General features: G+C 37.5%; 1 pseudogene; it reads left to right on the top strand.

Annotated features, from left to right (window-relative positions):
• Positions 1-14,998: 14,998 nt before the first annotated feature.
• Positions 14,999-21,666, top strand: LOC118039689 (disease resistance protein RUN1-like; annotated as a pseudogene).
• Positions 21,667-22,490: the final 824 nt, after the last annotated feature.

Raw genomic sequence — 22,490 nt, 5'->3', positions numbered from 1 at the left:
CTGCATGCAAGAAGACGAATACGGGATAAAGGGGAAGAGTTACCTGCGACAATGAGCTTGGGTAGAGGAGCTGACAGTGGTGCTGGTGGCGGTTTTGCTGGCGGTTGCTGACCGAATGTTGGCTCTTCCTCTTCTCTGCTGCTTCTGTGTTCTTCTCTGCTTCTGTTTCAAGCTTCTCTGTCTTCTTCTCTTTGGTTGCCTTTGCTCCTTCTGTCAACAATGTTCTTCCCTCTCTGCAGCTACTTCGTGGAGGTGCTGGTGGCGGCGGCCTAATGAGTGGCTTGGACGGTGGTCGGCTTTTCCTTCTTCTCTGTGTTTTTTTTTCTTCAGCTATGTTCTCCTCTGCTTCTGCTTCCTCATTTTGTTCCTCACGGTGTTGTTGTCGGATGGGAAGACAGTGGCAGCTAGCGGTGATGATGATGGCAGTGCGACGGTGGGTCTTCTCGGCGGTGGCGGGCGGTGTTTTGCCGCCGTTTTCTCTGTTTGTACCGAGGTGCAGGCTTCTTCCTTTTCTTCTATGGTGCTGCAATGTGTGTGAAGAATGATGAGCTAAAAAATGACGATCCTTGGCAATACTGGTGTGTCTGTGCTCCCCCTTCTGTTTCAAACTTCCCTGACTTCTTCCCTCCTCTCTCTATTTCGTTCTCTCTTTGTTCAAAAAAACTCCCCCCCGGTATTCTTTCCTTCCTTTCTCTCCGTTCTCTCTTCTCTCGTTCAACTTCCCTTCCCTTTCGGTCTCCTTTTTCTCTGGTTCCTTTTTTTTTCCCGGTTTGTTCTGTTCTTTTGTTATTTTTCGTTTGTTGCTTCTCTTCCTTCTCTCATGTTCGTTCTCTCTCCTCTTTCTCTTTGGTCTCTCCTCTTCTTTTATAGGCGGGCAAAGGGAGCGGGGCTGCATGGGCTGAGCAGGGCAGCGTGGGGAGCATGACAGCGGGTTGAGCAGGGCATCATGGGGAGCAAGGCAGCGTTGGTTGAGCAGGCCTGCGTGGGGAACATGACATCGCTGAATGATTAAACAAACTTTCTTCCCATGCTGCACGTTCAGGGAGGAAGAAGAAAGGGGAACAGTGTCGTTCAAAACGGCACCGTTCGGTCCTTTTTTTTTTTAAATCTATATGAAACGGCGTCGTTTTGGGGAAAACGCGCCGTTTCATTTAAAAAATGGCGCCAAAACGCGCAAAATTTCAACTCAGCCCTCAATTATCTTTTGATTCTTTCAATTGCGTCCCTGCCAATTTCGGTCCTTGACTCCATAGTTGGCTGCGTTTTTCACCTTGGTCCTTAGCCTCTAATTTATGCAATTGAGCCCTCAATTGGATAATAAACTTCCAATTTCTTCAATTACGCCCCTGGATCAATTCAAGACAACCCCCTCTATTTACCCGTGTTTTCCAAATTGGTCCCTGGTTTCGGATTTTCACAATTGAGCCCCTAATTGGCCATTAAACTTCAATATCTATGCAATTAATCTCCTGATTTGACCTAATAAATTCCAAAAAAAATATATTTTGGCTCCAGAACCTAAATTTCTTCTAATTAAAGCCCAAATTGACTTAAAAATCAATTTTTCTTGCACTCAAATCCTCTATAAATTCAAATAAAATCCAATTAAGTCCATAAACATCCAAATTTGGGCTTTTCTCCTCAAAATTCAAATTTTACTTCTCAACAGGGCTCTCATCCTTCAAGAAAATACTGTCAAAAATCCAATCTTTGTATTTTTTAACTTCCTTGACCAATCTTCCGACCATTTTCTGAGCTTCTTTGGCTATTTATTTTATTTTTTTGTGGAGACCCAAAAATGGGTTACAACAAACTTCATGTGCAGTTCCGGGTATACAAGATGTCAAGCTGATCATTGTTGCTATGTCAAACATTTTGACAACTCCTACATCATTCTACTATTATATGTAGATGATATGTTGATTGCAGGATCCAGCATTGAGGAGATTGATAAGCTGAAACAGCAGTTGTCGAAACAGTTTGAAATGAAGGATCTGGGAGCTGCTAAACAAATACTTGGAATGAGAATCATCAGAGATAAAGACAAAGGCATACTAAAGCTCTCACAAACAAAGTATGTCAAGAAGGTTCTCAGCAGGTTTAGTATGGATAATGCTAAACCAGTAAGTACACCACTGGGGAATCATTTCAAGCTCAGCAAAGATCAGTCACCAAAAACTGAGCTAGAAAGTGGATACATGGATAAGATTCCATACGCCTCAGCTATCGGCTCTTTGATGTATGCTATGGTCTGTACCAGACCAGACATTGCCCATGCAGTGGGAGTTGTAAGCCGATATATGAGCAATCCTGGAAAGCAGCATTGGGAGGCGGTGAAATGGATCATGAGGTACTTAAAAGGTTCATCGGAAACTTGTCTTAGTTTCACAGCTGGTGGTTCGAAACTTGAAGGTTTTGTAGATGTTGATCTAGCAGGAGATGTTGATAGCAGAAAGAGCACTACAAGATATGTTTATACTCTAGGAGGTACTGTTGTTTCCTGGAGTTCTACATTGCAAAAGATCGTTGCTCTTTCAACAACAGAAGCTAAATATGTTGCAGTCTCAGAATCTGCAAAAGAGATAGTATGGTTGCAGAGTTTCTTGAAAGAATTGGGCAAGTTGAATGGAAAAGGTACTTTGTATAGCGACAGTCAGAGTGCAATCTTCCTTGCCAAGAATCCAGCATTTCACTCTAGGACGAAGCATATTCAGATCAAATATCACTTCATCCGACAACTGCTGGACGACAAGCAACTAATGCTAGAAAAGGTCTGTGGAAGTAAGAATCCAGCTGACATGTTAACCAAAGGAGTTACACTTGAGAAACTGAAGTTGTGCAAAACTTCAGTTGGTCTTCAAGGATAAAAGATAATTTCATTGTTTGTCTCCAAGTGGGAGATTGTTAATTATTAGAGACAAGCAAGCCCCACCATGTGCAAGTGGGAATCCTAATCTCCCACTTAGCACATGGTGGTGGACACCCCTTCACCTCCCACCTTTGTATATTTATGTGCCTCCTGTGAAGTGCTGCGTATTGCAGCGTGAGAACTGACGAAGTTGTGTGAAACACAGAGAGAAACACAGAGAGAGAGCTAGGGAGAGTTGAGTTGAGTTGAGAAGAATTTTCTCCTCCTCCTTGTTTTGTTGTTTGTATTGTTTGTAAGCTTGATTAATACAAACCAGTAGCTCCGTGGAGTAGGCAAGTTGCCGAACCACGTAAATTGTGTGTGTTTGAGTTCTGGAAATAACCCAACAGAAGACACCCGCAAGAACTTTACCGATCACCTCTACACGGCCCTGGTTCAAGTAGGGATTCACACATTTAGAGATGATAATGAAATTCGGAGAGGAGAGAATATAGATTTCAAGCTCCAGAAAGCAATACAACAATCAAAAATATCGATAATCGTGTTCTCCAAAGACTATGCTTCGCCGAGATGGTGCCTCGATGAACTTGTAATGATCATGGAACGTAAGAGGAATGCTGACTGCATAGTTTTGCCAGTATTCTATGATGTGGATCCATCCCAAGTCGGACGTCAAACAGGGAGCTTCGCTGCAGCATTTGTGGAACATGAAAAGAGCTTCAACGAGGAGATGGAGCGGGTGAATGGGTGGAGGATTGCTTTAAAGGAAGTGGCTGATTTAGCTGGAATGGTTTTAGGAGATGGGTAAGTTGTGTCTCTTTATGAAACTATACATAGCATAAGGACTAGAATGCTGGTGGTGAACTCTTAATTTCTTTCAGTTAAGTATACTGATAAGAAAACATATAACAAAAATTAAATAAAATACTTATGCTTCCTTCGCTTTTTTTTTTTTTTTTCCAATCATCATTTGGTTTTAACTATCAGATCATTGACACACAACCTGCTTTAATTTCTTAGCTAAATGTTGTTTATTTCTATTGCTTATAGAGAGACTACTAATTATCGTACATTGTATTTTACTTTTTGATGTAGGTACGAGGCACCGTTTGTCCAATCTATTGTGGAGAAGGTCTTAAAGAATTTGGATCAGAAAATATTTCATGTCCCCCTTCATTTCATTGGAAGAGATCCTCTGGTACAAGATATCAACTCATGGTTGCAAGATGGAGCCCATGGTGCTGCCATTGCTTTACTCTATGGAATTGGTGGAGTTGGAAAGACAGCCATAGCTAAGATGGTTTTTAACCAGAACTCTCATAAATTTGAAGGAAAGAGCTTTCTATCAAATTTTAGGTCAAAGGATATAGTTTTCCTACAGAGGCAACTTCTTTTCGACATCCTAAACAAGACTGTTGATGAGATAAATGATGAAGATGAAGGAATTATGAAGATTAAGATGCATTATGTTCCAGAAGAACTCTTATTGTTCTAGATGATGTGGACAAAAGGGACCAATTCAATAAAATCATTGGCGTGCAAAATTGGCTTTGTAAAGGATGTAAAATCATTGTTACAACCAGAAATAAGGGTTTTTTTTCAGCTAATGATATTGAGTGGGTCCGGTGCAAAGTCGAACCGCTAGATATTGAAAAATCTTTTGAGCTTTTCAATTGGAATGCCTTTGGACAAGCTTACCCAGTTAAAGATTTTGTAGAAGTCTCTTGGAGAATAGTACGTCATTGTAATGGACTTCCATTAGCTCTTCGAGTTATTGGCTCCTCATTGTCCGGAAAAGGAAGAGAAATATGGGAAAGCGCATTACAACAAATGGAAGTGATTCCTAATTTTGAAGTTCAAAAGGTTCTTCGAATGAGTTATGACTTTCTTGATGGTGATTATCCGAAGAACTTATTCCTGGATATCGCATGTTTCTTCAATGGAATGGATGTGGATGATGCAGTTAGGATACTGGATGGGCTCGATAAAGGTGCAAGATTTGGGATTGACAATCTCATCGATAGATGTCTTGTTAAAATCAACAGTGATCAAAGGTTGTGGATGCATCAACTAGTAAGAGATATGGGAAGGGAAATTACTCGTCAAGAATCTCCCAAATATCAAAGAATATGGCGTCACGAGGATGCTTTTACCATTTTAAAAGGAACTACTGTAAGTAGCTCAATTTTTTTATATGTCTACTTAAATGGTTTGTGGTGCCTTGACATATTCTTTCATTTACTTTCCTTTCTCATGTAATTTCTCATGTACTTTACTAGTATAAAACAGAGTCATGTGGAACAAAAATAAAATTGTCAAGAGTGTGTGAGTGACCATGTATTTTTTTATATTTTACATTTTAAATCCTCAATAAAAAAAAGAAAACTAAGAAATATAATAACAATGTTATATAGTGCTTGATTATTATCGAGAAAAGAAGATAGTAGAAACAAAGAGTACATATCTCCCCGCATCTCATATTTGAAAAAAATAAAAAATTTATTTTAAACTGTTCCTAAAATAGATTTATTTTATATTTTTGTTGCTCCAACTAAATATATTTATACTTTTTTCTATATAAAGTATAAATAAATAAAAAGAAAACTAAGAATATAATAACAATGTTATATAGTGCTTGATTACTATCGAGAAAAGAAGATAGTAGAAACAAAGAGTACATATCTCCCCGCATCTCATATTTGAAAAAATAAAAAATTTATTTTAAAAACTGTTCCTAAAATAGATTTATTTTATATTTTTGTTGCTCCAACTAAATATATTTGAATAGAATAATTTTTCTATTTATTTTCTTTTTTTTAACATTGATAGGGGTTTTTGTTTTTAGTATTTCTATATAAAGGATTGTAATAGGTTTGATCATAGTTTTGAAACCCGGTCCGAGACCCAGGGCTGGAACCGAGCCGAGTTTAAAAACAAATAGGAAAAGTCAAAACCTGAGATGACCCAGTAAGACTTGGTTAAAAATCCGGTTGCAACCCGTTGACTGTTTTCTTACTAAAATGATGTTGTTTTGATTTTAAAAAAAATCAAAATTAACCCAGGCAACCTGGTGACCCAAGGCCTTGGACCGAGCTGCGTTTAAAAATTCTAGGTTTGACAAATGAAGGCTTAAATGAATAAAAATTGAATAATTATGGAAGTCTTCCTATAATTATGGTGTTCTTGGTCTTTGAAAATTTTGACCAGTAACAAACCATGGTATCCTGCACTCTCATTTGTGTTAGTTGGTATTAGAGCCTATCGATTCTTTTTTTCTTTTTATCAAATGTAAGAATTGTATAGATCAAAAAGAGCAAAACAAGCTTGCGAAACAAGCTGGAAACCAGCAATATAAGGAGATTTACATCTCGAGAAAAAGGAAATAAACTCCCTTGAACAAAACATAACAAGAAAAGCAAAGGGAACACGCTCCCTTGAACCATATCAAAGCTAACAGGCAATAAACAAATAGAAATACAGAAAAAAACTAGGAGTTGTGATCTACTAGGAGGATCAAATCCCAGAATCGACCCACCCGGAAACAAATTCCGTGCAATGCATAAGAAGATCCAGCTGGAGAGGAGGCTCACTCACAACCCCAGCCCACAACAGCAATACACAACAGCCAAACCCAGCCCCAAGGGCCCATCAAAACCCAACAAGGAAATAAATTAAACCAGAGGCTATGCTTAAACCAAGAATCAGTGAAGCCTAGCATCGGAATAGCCAAGCCAAACACATTACAAGGGAAAAACCGAAGCCAACAGCACTTCCATCCAGCAAGGCAAGGAAGCCATCCACGTAGCTCAGCCATGATCGATTCTTGGGTGTTTTGGTTGGAGACCATAGATGACATGTTTCAGACTTCAATGATTTTTTATGGCTAGTTGATGTGTGTTACAGAATAAGACCTAGTTGTGTAGGAGGGGATGATAAGATTACCTTCATGCAAAAGACGTCTAAGAATTACTGTGTTATTTTTATTTGCAATAGTTGTTGTTATTTGAAATCCTGATGGATAGATTAATGATGGGGAAACTCACACAAGGTTTTGTGTTAGGGATACATGATAGAATGACCCATATATAAAAAGTCTTAGAGGGTCATGATATGGTGATCCACACACAAAGGATATTCATGGAGGAAGCTTCTTGACTGAGGTCTGAACTCGAGTACAATTTTTTTAAAATCAAGGGAGACTAATGCATGATTTGTTTAGGAGAAGAAATTTTTCTTATTTGATTTTATATTTTTATTTTCCAATTCAATATTTTAGGTTTTTCTAGTTTTTCTATTTGAATGGAATTTTTATTTTATTTTTCTATTCAATATTAATAAGTTTTTTTTTTTTTTTTTGTATTTCTATATAAAGGGTTGTAATAGTTTTTAGAAAGTAGATACTTGGATGAATAAAAATTAAATATTTTAGATCTTTTCCTATATTATGATATTCTTGGTCTTTAAAAGTGTCGACTTGTAACAAACCTCGTTATCATTCACTCTAAGAGATCAATGATTCTTGGTGGTTAGTTGTTGCATGCTAATGAATAACTATGGCCTAAAGAGGTTGCAGAACATGATGTACTTATGTCGTGCTCGCGCGCTAAAGTTCCTTTTAGAGAAAAAGATGTTCAGGAAATAATGTGTTATTTCTATTAGCGTTAATTGTTATTGAGAATTCTGGTAGTAGGATTTATGACAATGTGATTCATACAAAAATGTTGTGTAAGAGATTTACAACGAGACAACTCGTGCATTATTGTTGTGATAAGGATCCAAGATGAGTTGGCTAACATAAAATTATTGTGTTAGGGATCTATTATATGCTGACCCATACATAAAAAATATTTGTGGAGGATGATTGATGACTAAGGTCCGAACTTGAAGACAAGTTTCTTCCAACATGAGAAAACTGATATGAGATATTTTTAGGGAAATAAATATTTTTTTTAGTTATTTTTTTTTTCTATTTCTATTTTGCTATTAAATATTATGAGGCTTTTCTAGTTTTTCTATTTGAATGGATCAAAAACATGAGGGTGAGTATAAAGTTAAACTAGTAAGACATGGGTCGTAAATAAAATTAGCAAATTTTTGGAGGGATCTAATTGAATGAACCCTTAAATATACATGGCGAGCAATTATGCGGCGAGTCCTAGGTGATCTGGCTACAATAGGTCCAAGCTCCTCCCCAATCGAGCATTCTTGAAGGATGTTGCTGGAAACACAACCATAACCCCCAGGTGGTCTAAATGTAGAGAAAAGCTAGTCAGGCTGAATAATCTCAACAGGTATATTTCTCATTATCATCCCTCTTCAGCATGTAATCCATCCCCATCGTGACCCTGCTTTATCAGAATCACCACAGAGAACTTTTCAGTGATAGGAAGTCGAATATGCAATCCATCCTCCCGAGGATAAACCTTCCTCCCGAGATCTAACCATCCAAAATTCTTCAGTATGTCTTTCCCCAGTTTTGCATACTTCTTTAGTAGTTGTTGTCCCAGTTTGAAGAAACCAACTGATGTTTCTCAGCCTCAGAGTTCAAGACAGGACTCTCAGTTAAACACTCTGCATTTCCAACATGATCATCGCCAGCATTCTATACGGAGTGCCCACTAGCAACTCTTTGCCAATATAATCAAGTCTGACATGTTTTCACCTATGGAATTGCTTTGTTTTTCCGAGTAATTCTTCTTATATCTACTTTACTTTCAACAGAAAGAAAAGGCTAGAATCAATTCAAATGATGCAAAATTACAGGCTAATAAACTTTCCAAGTCAGATATGAAGAGCCTTGATCCTGCACGTGCCTTTTTCTTACTGGTGGGTGAAGGAAGAAGTGTCAAGATATCAAATGCTCTGCCTCAGCCACCTCAGCTTTAACCACCTCAGCTTCAGCCACTCTGCTTCAGCCACCTGTCAAAGAGAATAGAGAATATAATGGTTAACAAAGTTTGTTAATATGGTAAGGCAGTTAATGCATTCTGTTACAGCTGAGTAGAAAACGTAACCAAGCTTTTCATCTACAGCAGTATATAAATGAATGTAATAGTGCTGGGAACGTAACAAGTGAATAAAACATATAGACATTTTCTTCTTCTTCCTCTGCATTACAGCAGTATATTTCTCTACTTCTATTCTGCTTCTTGTTCATCTCTATAATTCTTGCTAGTCTTTCATGGTATCAGAGCATTAGGATTGTTAGTATCTTGTGAGCTTGTGATTTCTCTGTCTCTAATCTCTGTTTCTGGTGTTATTATCGCCATATTCAATCAAAAAAAATCAATAACAATGATCTGCCTATAAGCTGTTTGATATATTGTCAAACTGAAAGAATTCTCTTCAAACACTCTTCTCAACCTGTGATTTCTGTGATTCTCTTCCTCCTCATTACCTAATCTCAGTCGTTTGAACTTCAAAAATGATAACAACTTCTCAACTACAGATTCTCCAATCTCCATTACCTCTTTACTTCCTACAGTTTCAACAGCAGTAACCGTTAAATTGGATGACACAAATTACCTCATCTGGAACTTTCAAATGCAAATTCTACTGGAGAGTCATGGTATTTCAGGATTTGTTGATGGATCAACAAAGTGTCCACATCGGTTTGATACAGCTTCTGATGTTGAAGGTGCTGAAACTGATGATTACAAAATTTGGAAAATGCATGACCGGGCATTGATGCAGTTGATTATTGCTACTCTCTCTTCAACTGCAATCTCCTACGTTATTGGATGTGTTAGCTCTCATGACATGTGGATTCAACTGAAGGATAGATTTTCCACAATTTCCAAGGCACGAATATTTCAGATGAAAAGTGAGCTTCAAACCATCAAGAAGGGCTCCGATACTGTGACTCAATATTTGCAGAAAATCAAGGATGCTCGGGATCATCTTTCTGCAGCAGGGGTTTATTTTGAAGATGATGACATTGTCATCTTGGCTCTCAATGGTCTTCCTTCTGATTATAACACCTTTCGGTGTATGGTTCGTGGCAGAGACAATGTGTTATCTCTTAAAGATTTTCGGTCTCAATTGCTGGCTGAAGAAGCTACTCTTGAGCAAACTTATTCTGCTGCTTCATTTGTTCCTGCAATGATGGCTCAACATCAGGGATCTCCTGGCAAAGCTCTTGCTCTTGATGAAGGTAGCCTTCATTCTCATCCTTCTAACTCCAAGTCTGCTCCTCCTCCTGGCTTCAATGGAGGATTTAATGGTCATAATAGTGGATTTCATGGTTCCAATGGTGGATATTTTGGCACTCGGGGGTCTCACTTTAAAGGACGTGGCAGAGGACGTAATCAGTATCAGTTCAGCCCACGTCCTTATCAGGTTCCACCTACATCTCACCCTGGTCTTCTTGGTCCTGGCATTGACATTTCTACATGTCAAATTTGCACTAAGAAAGGTCATGTAGCTGCTGATTGTTATCAGCGTCACACTCTGCCTCCTAATCCTGCCACTTCCATTCAATGTCAAATTTGTTGGAAATTTGGGCACACTGCTGTTCAGTGTTACCATCGAGGTAATTTCAGCTATCAAGGTCGGCCTCCCTCCAGTAATCTTAGTGCTATGCATGCTGCGTTTCCACCTGCTTCTCCTCCAGAACAATTTTGGGTGGCTGATACTGGCGCCACCACACATATGACCTCTGATTTGGCTCAACTTAATCTGGCTGTACCTTTCTCAGGAGCTGATACTGTTACCACAGCTGGAGGTTCAGGTTTGACCATCTCTAATATTGGTTCTTCTATTCTGGATGTCCCTCATTGCTCCTTACAATTAAAGCAAGTTTTTGCATGTGCCAAAACTCTCTCAACACTTGTTATCGGTTCATAAGCTGTGCAAAGATAACAACTGCCGTTTTATTTGTGATGCTTTTGGTTTTTGGATTCAGGACAAAATCACGGGGAATGTCCTCCTCAAGGGACTGTGTAGAGCTGGGTTATATCCTATTCCTTTTTCTTTTTCATTTCCTTCGCAGTCTTTCTTTCCACATAATCCAGTTTGTTATCTTGGTAAACAGGTCCACACAAGTCTTTGGCACAAGCGTCTTGGTCATCCTTCAAACACAGTCACCTCTACTCTGTTAAAACAATCCCAGATTCCTTTCACCTCAGACACATCCAAATTTGTTTGTACCACTTGTTTAGAAGGTAAACTTGCCAAACTTCCTTTTCCTTATCCGGCAGTTAAATCTGTTAAACCTTTAGAGGTCATTCATAGTGATGTTTGGGGGCCTTCTCCCACTGTATCTATTGAAGGTTTCAGATATTATGTTAGCTTCATTGATGAATGTACTCGATTTACTTGGATTTTTCCAATGATTAATAAAGGAGAGGCTTATTCCATTTTTGTTTCCTTTCATACCTTCTTAGTTACTCAATTCTCTGCTACTCTTCGAGTCTTTCAGAGTGATGGGGGTGGTGAGTATCTTAGTAATAAATTCAAACATTACCTCCTTACCAAGGGTATTATCCATCAAATGTCTTGTCCCTATACTCCGGAACAAAATGGCCTTGCTGAGCGCAAACATCGACATATTTTAGAAACAGCCATTACTTTATTACAAACTGCCCATTTACCTCTAAAATTTTGGTTTCATGCTTGTGCTACTTCCATTTATTTGATTAATAGAATGCCCTGTCAAATTCTTCAACACAACTCACCATATTTCCTGCTATATGGCTCTCCACCCGTTGTTCATCATTTGCGAATTTTTGGTTGTGCTTGTTTTCCTTTACTCAAGCCTTATAATTCTAACAAGCTTCAGCCCAAGACTTCCACTTGTATTTTTCTGGGGTATGCAGGTCAGTATAAGGGGTATATTTGTTTTTCTATTCGCACAAATCGTTTCTTTGTCACTAGACATGTTCTATTTGATGAATCTATGTTTCCTTACTCTCATGTGCTTCCTGTATCCCCTTCCACTTCCTCATTCCCTTGTCTACATCCCACTATGTTCCCTCTTATTTCTCCTCCTCCTCAAGTGGCTGCATCTCAGCCTCCATTATCTCCCAGTTCCTCCTCACAGCCTACATTGTCTCCACCTCAGCCCACTCTGTCACCTACACAGTCTCCTCTCCCTGTTGATCCTGACTTCCAGCCTGAGAATCTATGTGTGGTCTTACCTCTTTCCCCACTAAATCTTCATCCCATGACGACCAGGTCTAAGAATGGTATCTCCAAAAGAAAGGCTTACTCTGCCTCTGTCCAGTTTGTTGCTTCTTCTCAGGTTGAACCCCATTCCTTCAAGGCTGCTTCCACCATTCCTGAATGGCAGTCTGCTATGCGAGAGGAGCTTGATGCTCTTCATGCCCAAAGTACTTGGGACTTGGTGCCTCTTCCACCTAGCAAAAATCTTGTTGGCTGTAAATGGGTCTACCGAATAAAAAAAAGAATGCAGATGGTTCTATCGCTAGGCATAAAGCTCGGTTGGTGGCCAAGGGTTTCAGTCAAGAGGAAGGAATTGACTATCATGAAACCTTTAGTCCTGTCGTGAAACCTACTACGGTTCGTTTGGTCCTTGCTCTTGCTGCTCAGTTTAACTGGTCTTTACGACAACTTGACGTTACCAATGCCTTTTTGCATGGTCTTCTGCATGAGGAGGTTTATATGGCTCAGCCCCCAGGTTTTGTGAGTAAGCTTCATCCTTCTGACTTTGTTTGCAGACTCAAGAAATCGTTATATGGCCTTAAACAGGCTCCTCGTGCCTGGAATGAACGCTTCACCAGTTTTTTACCAAGTTTGGGATTTCAAGCATCTTCTGCCGATCCATCTTTGTTTGTTCAGCATTCTTCTCTTGGTGTTGTGATTTTGCTACTCTATGTTGATGATATCATCCTTACTGGTAGTCATGCTTCTCTTCTTTCTTCAGTCATTGCTGCCTTGACTCAAGAATTTGATATGAAGGATCTCGGCAGGTTGCATTATTTTTTGGGATTGCAGATCACATATCTCCCTTCCGGTTTGTTTTGTGTCCCAGACGAGTTACATCACTGACTTACTTAGTAGAGTTGATTTTACAGCATTCTAAATCTTGTGATACTCCTTGTCTTCCTCATCATCATTTGCTCAAGGATGATGGACAGCCCTACTCTCATCCTCAACAGTATCGCAGTATTGTTGGTGCCTTGCAGTATCTCACGTTCACCAGGCCTGATATTGCCTTCTCTGTCAACCAGGCTTGCCAATTTATGCATAATCCCATGCATTCTCATGTTGTTGCTGTCAAACGGATATTGCGGTATCTTAAAGGTACCCTTGATGTTGGTCTTCATTTTCAGGCTGGTCCTCTTCATCTCCAAGCTTATAGTGATGCTGACTGGGCCGGTGATCCCAATGATCGTCGTTCTGTCTCTGGCTCTATTGTCTTCCTCGGCTCTAGTCCTATTTCTTGGGCTTCTAAGAAACAACATACTGTTTCTCGCTCCTCTACTGAAGCTGAGTATCGCGCTCTTGCGATTGTTGCTGCTGAACTTGCTTGGATTCGCCAGCTTCTCTGTGACGTTCACATTCCTTTACATATCCCTCCGATCATTCATTGTGATAATATCTCTGCTATTTCCCTTGCTTCCAATCCTGTTTTCCATTCCAGAATGAAGCATCTCCAAATTGATTATCATTTTGTTCGCGAACGTGTTATCAAAGGTGATTTGTTGGTTCAACATGTCTCTTCCGCTGATCAATTTGCTGATATTCTCACTAAAGGTCTTTCCACTCCTTTATTTCGGCGTCACTGTTTCAATCTTATGCTTGGTTCCTCCAAGCATATGATTGCGGGGGAATGTCAAGATATCAAATGCTCTGCCTCAGCCACCTCAGCTTTAACCACCTCAGCTTCAGCCACTCTGCTTCAGCCACCTGTCAAAGAGAATAGAGAATATAATGGTTAACAAAGTTTGTTAATATGGTAAGGCAGTTAATGCATTCTGTTACAGCTGAGTAGAAAACGTAACCAAGCTTTTCATCTACAGCAGTATATAAATGAATGTAATAGTGCTGGGAACGTAACAAGTGAATAAAACATATAGACATTTTCTTCTTCTTCCTCTGCATTACAGCAGTATATTTCTCTACTTCTATTCTGCTTCTTGTTCATCTCTATAATTCTTGCTAGTCTTTCAAGAAGAACCGTGTGAGTTGATGAGAGGGATCATGTGTTTTGTGTGTGTCTAATGTCCCTTTTGGTAATTCTAACAAGAATTACAGGCCCCAGTAAACAGGTCCTAACGCGGAAATGGCCCATACCACAGAGACTTGTAAGGCTGACTTAAAAGCAGAAAATTGATGAACTAACAAGAGAACATCAGCGAAGGGAAAGTGAAGATTGCAGGTACTCTCTCTCTCTTATGTCTTTTAGTATTATGTTATATTGTGGAATGTAACTCTGCTGTAACTGAGAATCACTTAGATTAATTCACTGTTAGAAACTAATTATTGATGATCTCATCAACCGATTTTGGTGGTTCAGCATAGAGATTTATCATATGTACTAGGGGTGTTCAAAAAAACCGACCAACCGATTAAACCGAGAAAACCGAGAAAAAATTAACTGAAAAAACCGAACCGATAAAAAAACCGAATAAACCGATTAAAAATTTAAAAAAAACCATTCGGTCCGGTTCGGTTCCGGTTTTAAAAAGCTTAAACCGATTGAACCGGACTAAACCGAACCTCCCTCCCCTTTGAAACGCATTTCAACAATTTAATTAACTTATTTCAATAATTTAATTTGTCGGCCCCCCTCCAATACATTTCACCCCACTCACCCTCTCCCTTCCCTTTTCCCCAAAACATTTCACCCCACTCACCCTCCCCCTTCCCTTTTCCCCAAAACATTTCACCCCACTCACCCTCCCCCTTCCCTCTTCCCCAAAAGTTTTCTTTTATTTTATTAGTTTTGGTTTTTCTGGTTTCTAAGGCTAAAAAACCGATCCGAACCGAACAAAACCGGTTCGGTTTGAACCGGTTTTCGGTTCAGTTCGGGTTATATTAACAAGAAATGATATTTTCCGGTTCGGTTGAATTTTTATGTTAAAACCGGACCGTGAACACCCCTAATATGTACACATATTTTTCTGAAAGGGCATGGAGGAGTTGATTGCTGGGAAATAACTTGAAAATTGTCTTACAGACAAAGTAAGATAATAATATATGAACACTTCAGCTTATTGGTGTGCTGTCGATCTTGAACTATCGACTTTAATCCTGGAATTCCTTTTTTTTTTGTCCAGATCTTTGTAAAGTCTTATCTTTGCTAGACTCGAAATGGCTGCTGAGAAATATCAAGAATCCTACTCTTCTCGGTTTTCTAATTGTAAATATCAAGTGTTCTTGAGTTTTAGAGGTGAAGACACCCGCAAGAACTTTACCGATCACCTCTACTGGGCCCTGGTTCAAGCAGGGTTTCACACATTTAGAGATGATGACGAGATTCGGAGAGGAGAGAATATAGAGTTGGAGCTCCAGAAGGCAATACAAGAATCGAAAATATCGATAATCGTGTTCTCCAAAGACTATGCTCGGTCGAGATGGTGCCTCGATGAACTTGTGAAGATCATGGAACACAAGAGGACTGCATGCCGGCTCCATAGTTTTGCCGGTATTCTACCATGTGAATCCATCTGAAGTCAGAAATCAAACAGGGAGCTTCGCTGCAGCATTTGTGGAACAAGAAAAGCGCTTCAAGGAGGAGATAGAGCGGGTGAATGGGTGGAGGATTGTTTTGAAGGAAGTTGCAGATTTAGCTGGAATGGATTTAAGAGATGGGTAAGTTGCATATCTTGATGAAACTACACAAAGCATAAGACTAGAGTGCTGGTCGTGAACTCTTAATTTCTTTCAGTTAAGTATTTAAAGGAAGACCGATAAGAAAAACATAAAAGAAAAAAAAATACTTATAATTTCTTTTTTTTTTGTTTGTTTTTTTTTTTCCAAACATGATTTGGTTTTAGTAGGTGGTGATAACGCACCTACAAATTTAACTATCAATCATTGACATGCAACCTGCTTTAATTTCTTAGCTAAATGATGTCTATTTTTATCCTTTATAGAGAGACTAGCAATTATCGTAAATTGTACTTTACGTTTTGATGTAGTTACGAGGCACACTTTGTCCAATCTATTGTGGAGAATGTCTCAAAGCATTTGGATCAAAAAATATTTCATGTCCCCCTTCATTTCAATGGAAGAGATCCTCTGGTACAATATATCAACTCATGGTTGCAAGATGGATCCCATGGTGTTGACATTGCTTTACTCTATGGAATTGGCGGAGTTGGAAAGACAGCCATAGCTAAGAGTGTTTTTAACCAGAACTTTTATAAATTTGAAGGAAAGAGCTTCCTGTCAAACTTTAGATCAAAGCATATAGTTTGCCTACCGAGGCAACTTCTTTCCGACATCCTAAAAAAGACTGTTGATGAGATAAATGATGAAGATGAAGGAATTCTGAAGATTAAGGATGCTTTATGTTGCAGAAGAACTCTTATTGTTCTAGATGATGTGGACAAAAGGGACCAATTCAATAACATCTTGGCATGCAAAATTGGCTTTGTAGAGGAAGTAAAATCATTGTAACAACCAGAAATAAGGGTCTGTCTTCAGCTATTGATACCAAGTGTGTCAAATTCCAAGTCAAACCTTTAGATAACAAAAAATCGCTTGAGCTTTTCAGTTGGAATGCCTTTGGAAGAGCTTACCCAGTTAAAGATTTTGTAGAAGACTCTTGGAGAATAGTACATCATTGTAATGGACTTCCATTAGCTCTTCAAGTTATTGGCTCCTCATTGTCCGGAAAAGGAAGAGAAATATGGGAAAGCGCATTACAACAATTGGAAGTGATTCCTAATTTTAAAGTTCAAAAGGTTCTTCGAATAAGTTACAACTTTCTTGATGGTGATTGTCTGAAGAACTTATTCCTTGATATCGCATGTTTCTTCAATGGAATGGATGTGGATGATGCAGTCAGGATACTGGATGGGCTCGATAAAGGTGCAAGATTTGGGATTGACAATCTCATCGATAGATGTCTTGTTGAAATCAACAATGATAAAAGGTTGTGGATGCATCAACTAGTAAGAGATATGGGAAGAGAAATTGCTCGTCAAGAATCCCCCAAATGTCAAAGAATATGGCGTCACGAGGATGCTTTTACTGTTTTGAAAGGAACTACTGTAAGTAGCTCAATGTTTTTATATGTCTACTTAAATGGTTTGTGGTGCCTTGACATGTTCTTTCATTTACTCTCCTTTCTCATATACTTTTAATATTATTATGCAGGATGCTGAAAAATTGCGTGGCCTTACTATTGATATGCATGCATTAATGGAAGATAATTATGCAAAAGTTGTTTGTACTGATTTAATGGTAAGCCGAAAGCGCCGCAGGCTTAACTCCTTTCAACAATGGCTTTCTGATTTTTTTTATAGGGAAAAATTACAAACAAGTTTGTTTCCTATCCTCAGCGCGGATGCTTTTAGAAAGATGACAGATGTAAAATTTCTCCAACTAAACTACACTAATTTTCATGGAAGTTTTGAGCACTTTCCCAAGAATTTGATATGGTTATGTTGGCATGGATTGTCTTCGAGATCCATACCAAATCACGTATGCTTGGAGAAGCTTGTGGTTCTTGATCTATCCAGAAGTTGTCTAGTTGATGCTTGGAAAGGCAAACTGGTATGTATAAACTAAATTCATGTATTGTCACAGTTTCTATAGCTATGTCTCTCCTTTTCAATTGATAACAACTAAATTCATTTATTGTCACAGTTTCTTCCAAAATTGAAAGTTCTTGATCTCCGTCACTCTCGTGATCTCATTAGAACCCCTGACTTGTCGGGTCTCCCAGCCATTGAAAAGCTAATACTTGAAGACTGCATCAGTTTGGTTCAAATTCACAATTCTATTGGTGATTTACAAAGACTGTTGATCTTAAATCTAAGAAATTGTTTAGGTCTTATGGAGCTTCCAGAAGAAATGAGTAGATTGAATTTACTTCAAGAGCTGGTTTTAGATGGTTGCTCAAATCTTTACATCTTGAATATGGAGTTAGAGCATCATCAGGGGCGCAACTTGCTTCAAAGTGATGGAATTGTTGCAAGTGCATCGTACATTACATCTCTTCCATTGAAGCTATTCTTTCCCTCTAGGTTTTCAGCGAGGAAAATGTTGAGATTTACCTTGTTTTCACTGCCACGCTTCTTGGAGAGTCTAGATTTAAGTGGAACAACAATTCGTTCTTTTCCAGAAAGCATCAAGGGTCTTGGTCAACTCAGATACCTATATTTAAGAAATTGCAAAATGCTTGAGGCACTCCCAGAGCTTCCATCCCATTTGGGTTTGTTAGATGTGTCCTTTTGCTATTCACTGCAAAGACTTGCAAATCCAAACCATTGGACTGTAGTGTTAGGATACTGGCATGCAAACCCGACAAGATAAAAGGCAAAGAATAGGATAAAATGAGAAATGAGACACACAAGAATTTACGTGGTTCACCCAATTAGGCTACGTCCACGGGCAAGTATAGAAGGATTTTACTAGTACTGTGGGAATTACAACCTCTCTCAACTAATAGGAGAACAACTAAGAATCTCTCTATTACTAGGAGAAAACACCTCACTTACTCTTCTCACAAATACCTCACAATTTTGTGGGATTACTTTCCCTCTCTCACTCTTCTCTTCCTCTCTTGTTTCTCTCTTGTGGTGTGTTTACAATGCTTGGATGCATTGCCTATTTATAGGCAAACATCCATGCAAATACAAGGGGTAAGGCAAGTGGCACAAGTTTGGTGCCTACAATTTGTGACTAAGGAAGGATGGCTTCACCACCATTGTTGACTCCCACCATTGTTGACTAGGTGGCTGGTTTGGTGGCTAGCTTCACATTCTCCCACTTGAAGACTTTGATGATTGAATCAAGTCTTCACACTTCATCATTTGTAATTCTTCTATCCTTTCAATACTTGTCATCTTCATGTTGCTTACGTTTCTGCTAGGCCACAAGAGGATCTGCACCATATATACTTATCAGTGTTGACTGGTTTGGTTAAAGCATCTGCTGGGTTTTCATTTGTGTGAACCTTCTGAAAATCCACACTTCCATCTTCCACCACTTCGCGAACAAAGTGATACTGAACATCTATATGTTTTGTTCTTGAATGAAACGCTGGATTATTTTATTAATTGATTTTTATTTATAAAATCTTGGATTTATAATAAGATATATGAAATATATTATTTTATGTGTCAATACCTAAATAATGTAATGATTCATTTTTTATGTTATTTTATCTATTTTATATAAAAATAAAAATAAAAAATAATACATGGTAAAATTTAATTGGTAATTCTTTTTTGCTTCTACATATATCCTTTCCAGACAAGTTCATTTGTAATAATAAAAAAAGTGGATATGTCTTGAAAATATAATTAAGAGGATTCTATAATTTGAATATATTTTATTTTATTTTATTTAAAAATTAATTTGATTATATTAAAATATAATAATCATCAAAATTAAAAATTTTAAAATTAATTTGATTGAAAATTATCAAATTAAAAGATAGAATTAAAATTCAACAACAAAGGTGGAAAGCTTTTGAAATTTTTTTTTCTTTTTTTTTGAAAAGCTTATCAGGAAAATAGTTTTGTATCTCTAGTAATCTTCCTTCTTTCTTTGTATAGCATGAGATCTTTTTATTTATAAATATTTGTAGTGGCTTTCACTTTTTTTCCGTTGTAATATGTTATTATCTTATTAATTGATTTTTATTTTATAAAATCTTGTATTTATAATAAAATATATTAAATATCTTATCTTACTTGTTACCTTGTTGCTGCTCACCATTTTCCAAGACGGTGAACTCCACAAACTCATTTGCTGTTTTCTCTTAAACAACTAAAAAACGCTCGAGTTCTCTTCCAATTTTCCGATGAGCCAACTGAACGGGAAACCTCACATAGTCTTTTGACAACAGAATCCTATTACTATCACACCATGGAACCTCCATTCTTATAGAACCCCCACTCAATAAACCTCTTACCATTAGGCATTAGCACTTGTAAGACACCAAACATTAATAATATAATTTATGAAATATATTATTTTATGTGTCAATACCAAAATATATGTAATGATTTATTTTTTATGTTATTTTATTTGTTTTATTTCATCTTTTTATATAAAAATAAAATAAAAAATAATACATGGTAAAATTTGATTGGTAATTCTTTTTTGCTTCTACATATATCCTTTTCAGACAAGTTCACTTGTAATATTGGTAATTTGATTGGTAATTTGATTTCAGGTCCTCCCTCGCCCATTTTACTGTGTTTCAACTCTACATTTTTGTACTTCTTCGATATTTAGAAAATTTTCCCTTTGCTCATTTTGTAATTTCTGCTTTGATGGAACAGATAGAACTTCAGGTCAACAGATTCAATGCTGTCCTTGAATATGATGAAAATGAGATGTTGGGGTTTTATGAGGAGGAAGGGCTAATTCAGAAAGAGTTTGAAGAGCATTTGTCATTCAAAATATCCTCACGTGGTACACACCGGATATGCGGCTTTAATCTATTCACATGTTTTTCTGCTACGCCAGTATCCAATCCGTATCTTCATGTTTATCTTGAAATCAGGAACAATACCAAGGGTAGAGTCTGGGTTTTTTACCTCTCGATTTTTCCGATAGAATTTTCGGCCGAAAAATCTGAATTGTTATGGCTAAGCTATTGGAAATTTGGGTCCAATGATCCTGCGTTTGATAACAGTGATAAATTCAGTGTTTCAGTGTTTACAGATGATACGGTTGTTCAAATAAAGAGGGTTGGTGTACGAATGCTGCATGAAGAGGAAGGAACTGATGATGATAGGAGCTCATCAAACACTAGTGTGTTTTTGAGAAGAAATTAAGAGTGAAAATAATGATGGATTGAGTTGAATTTTTTTTAGATTTGTTGTCATATTGAAAGCTTTTTTAAACCTAAAATAATTTAGCACTCAGTGTACAGCTATGAATCTGTATTATTTTTTTGTATGAAGCAGACCAATTTGATTTGTGATTCAGTGTCCAGCTACCATCTTCAACAGTCTTAACCACATCGAAGACTTTGGGATCATCCTTAGCCAAGGGTAAAAATAACACCACCCTCACAAACCAAATCATATTTTTCCTCATCCAAGTAGTTAAGAAGGCCATCATCAGATTCTCTGTGCAACAAATCTTTCCCGATGTCTTCTTCATGCACTTTCAATTCCAAATCAATCGAATAGGAACATTGCTCTTCATTAACTTGATGTGTCTGTGACAATCCACCAGTAGATGTCTGAAGCAGAATGTGGTGAAGCTTCATCTGAATCAGAGTTTAAATGGACATGATTATTTTCCAAATTCATATACATAGGGTTAGGATCGGAGCCAACAGCAAGGGAGAAAATTGTTGAAATGGAGGCACAGGTTGTTATCAGCTAGTTTTTAGCCATATTTATCTATATGTTATGGTATTTTCTTTATGTTCTGTTTTTTAGACTTGAGTTTAGCTAGATATTTGTTTAACTTAGAATAAGCCTATGTAGTTATGTAATCCCTTAGATGAAGGGAATTATGGCTGTTATGATTCCTTTTCTTTATGATAAAGATCTTGTAATCTTTGATTTTGTCTATAAATAAATTTAAGGGATGACAGTAACCTAGAAGTTCTTGTTATGCCCTTTGTTATTTGATTAAGCTAATTTCTCTAAATACCATTTGAAGAGCCCACCTTGATCTTTGAAGAGTTATGATTGAAACACAAGAGATTAGTGGGGTTTGAAAATGGAATCTTCAAGCTTTTCAGCACAGACACCAGTATTAAAATAATGTCTAGAGTCAAAATTGATAATGAAAACTATTTGAAGGCTGAGGGAAAAGGAACGGTTGAAGTAGAAACTTTATCAGGTATAAAATCTCTCAAAAATATACTTTATGTACCTGAAATTAATGGAAATCTTGTCAGTATAGGACAACTAATTGAACCTGGTTACTCATTGTTTTTTTAATGATGGAGTGTGTGACATTAAAAACAGTAAAAGGGTTATTATTGCTCACTATTAAAATTATGGATAAGAGTTTTAATGTTGATTAGAAATAAGTTTGTTTGCGTGCTAACACTATTGTTGAAAATGATAATGTTCTATAGCACAAAAGGTTATGGCATTTTAATTATGGAACCTTGAAAAAGATAGTTGATTTGCATATAGCCTTTGGTATGCTAAAAATACAAGAATAAATGACATTTGTGAGACCTGTCGCTTAGAAAAGTAGATTAGAAGTGTTTTTCTTATAAAAGCTGTTGCTACCCAATTTTTGACCCACGTTTGGATAAGTTTTCATAAAAATCCAAAAATAGAAAAAAAAAACATCGAAAATCCAAAAAATACTTTTTAATATATTTGCGTCGTTTTTAGCATTTTCAGCGTCGTCTAAAAAGAATTTAAATTTTTAAAGGTTTTTGGAACGCGTTCGACTTTTAGCGCGTTATTTTTAAAATCATTGATTTTCCTCATTGAGTCGACGTTGATATTGCTCGTTTTCAAAAATACAAAAAAATTAAGAAAAATCAAATTTA

Source organism: Populus alba, chromosome 11 (assembly GCF_005239225.2).
Source record: "Populus alba chromosome 11, ASM523922v2, whole genome shotgun sequence".
Classification (NCBI taxonomy): domain Eukaryota; kingdom Viridiplantae; phylum Streptophyta; class Magnoliopsida; order Malpighiales; family Salicaceae; genus Populus; species Populus alba.
Note: the sequence above shows the minus strand (reverse complement) of the source record. Positions and strands in the feature narration are given on the sequence as shown.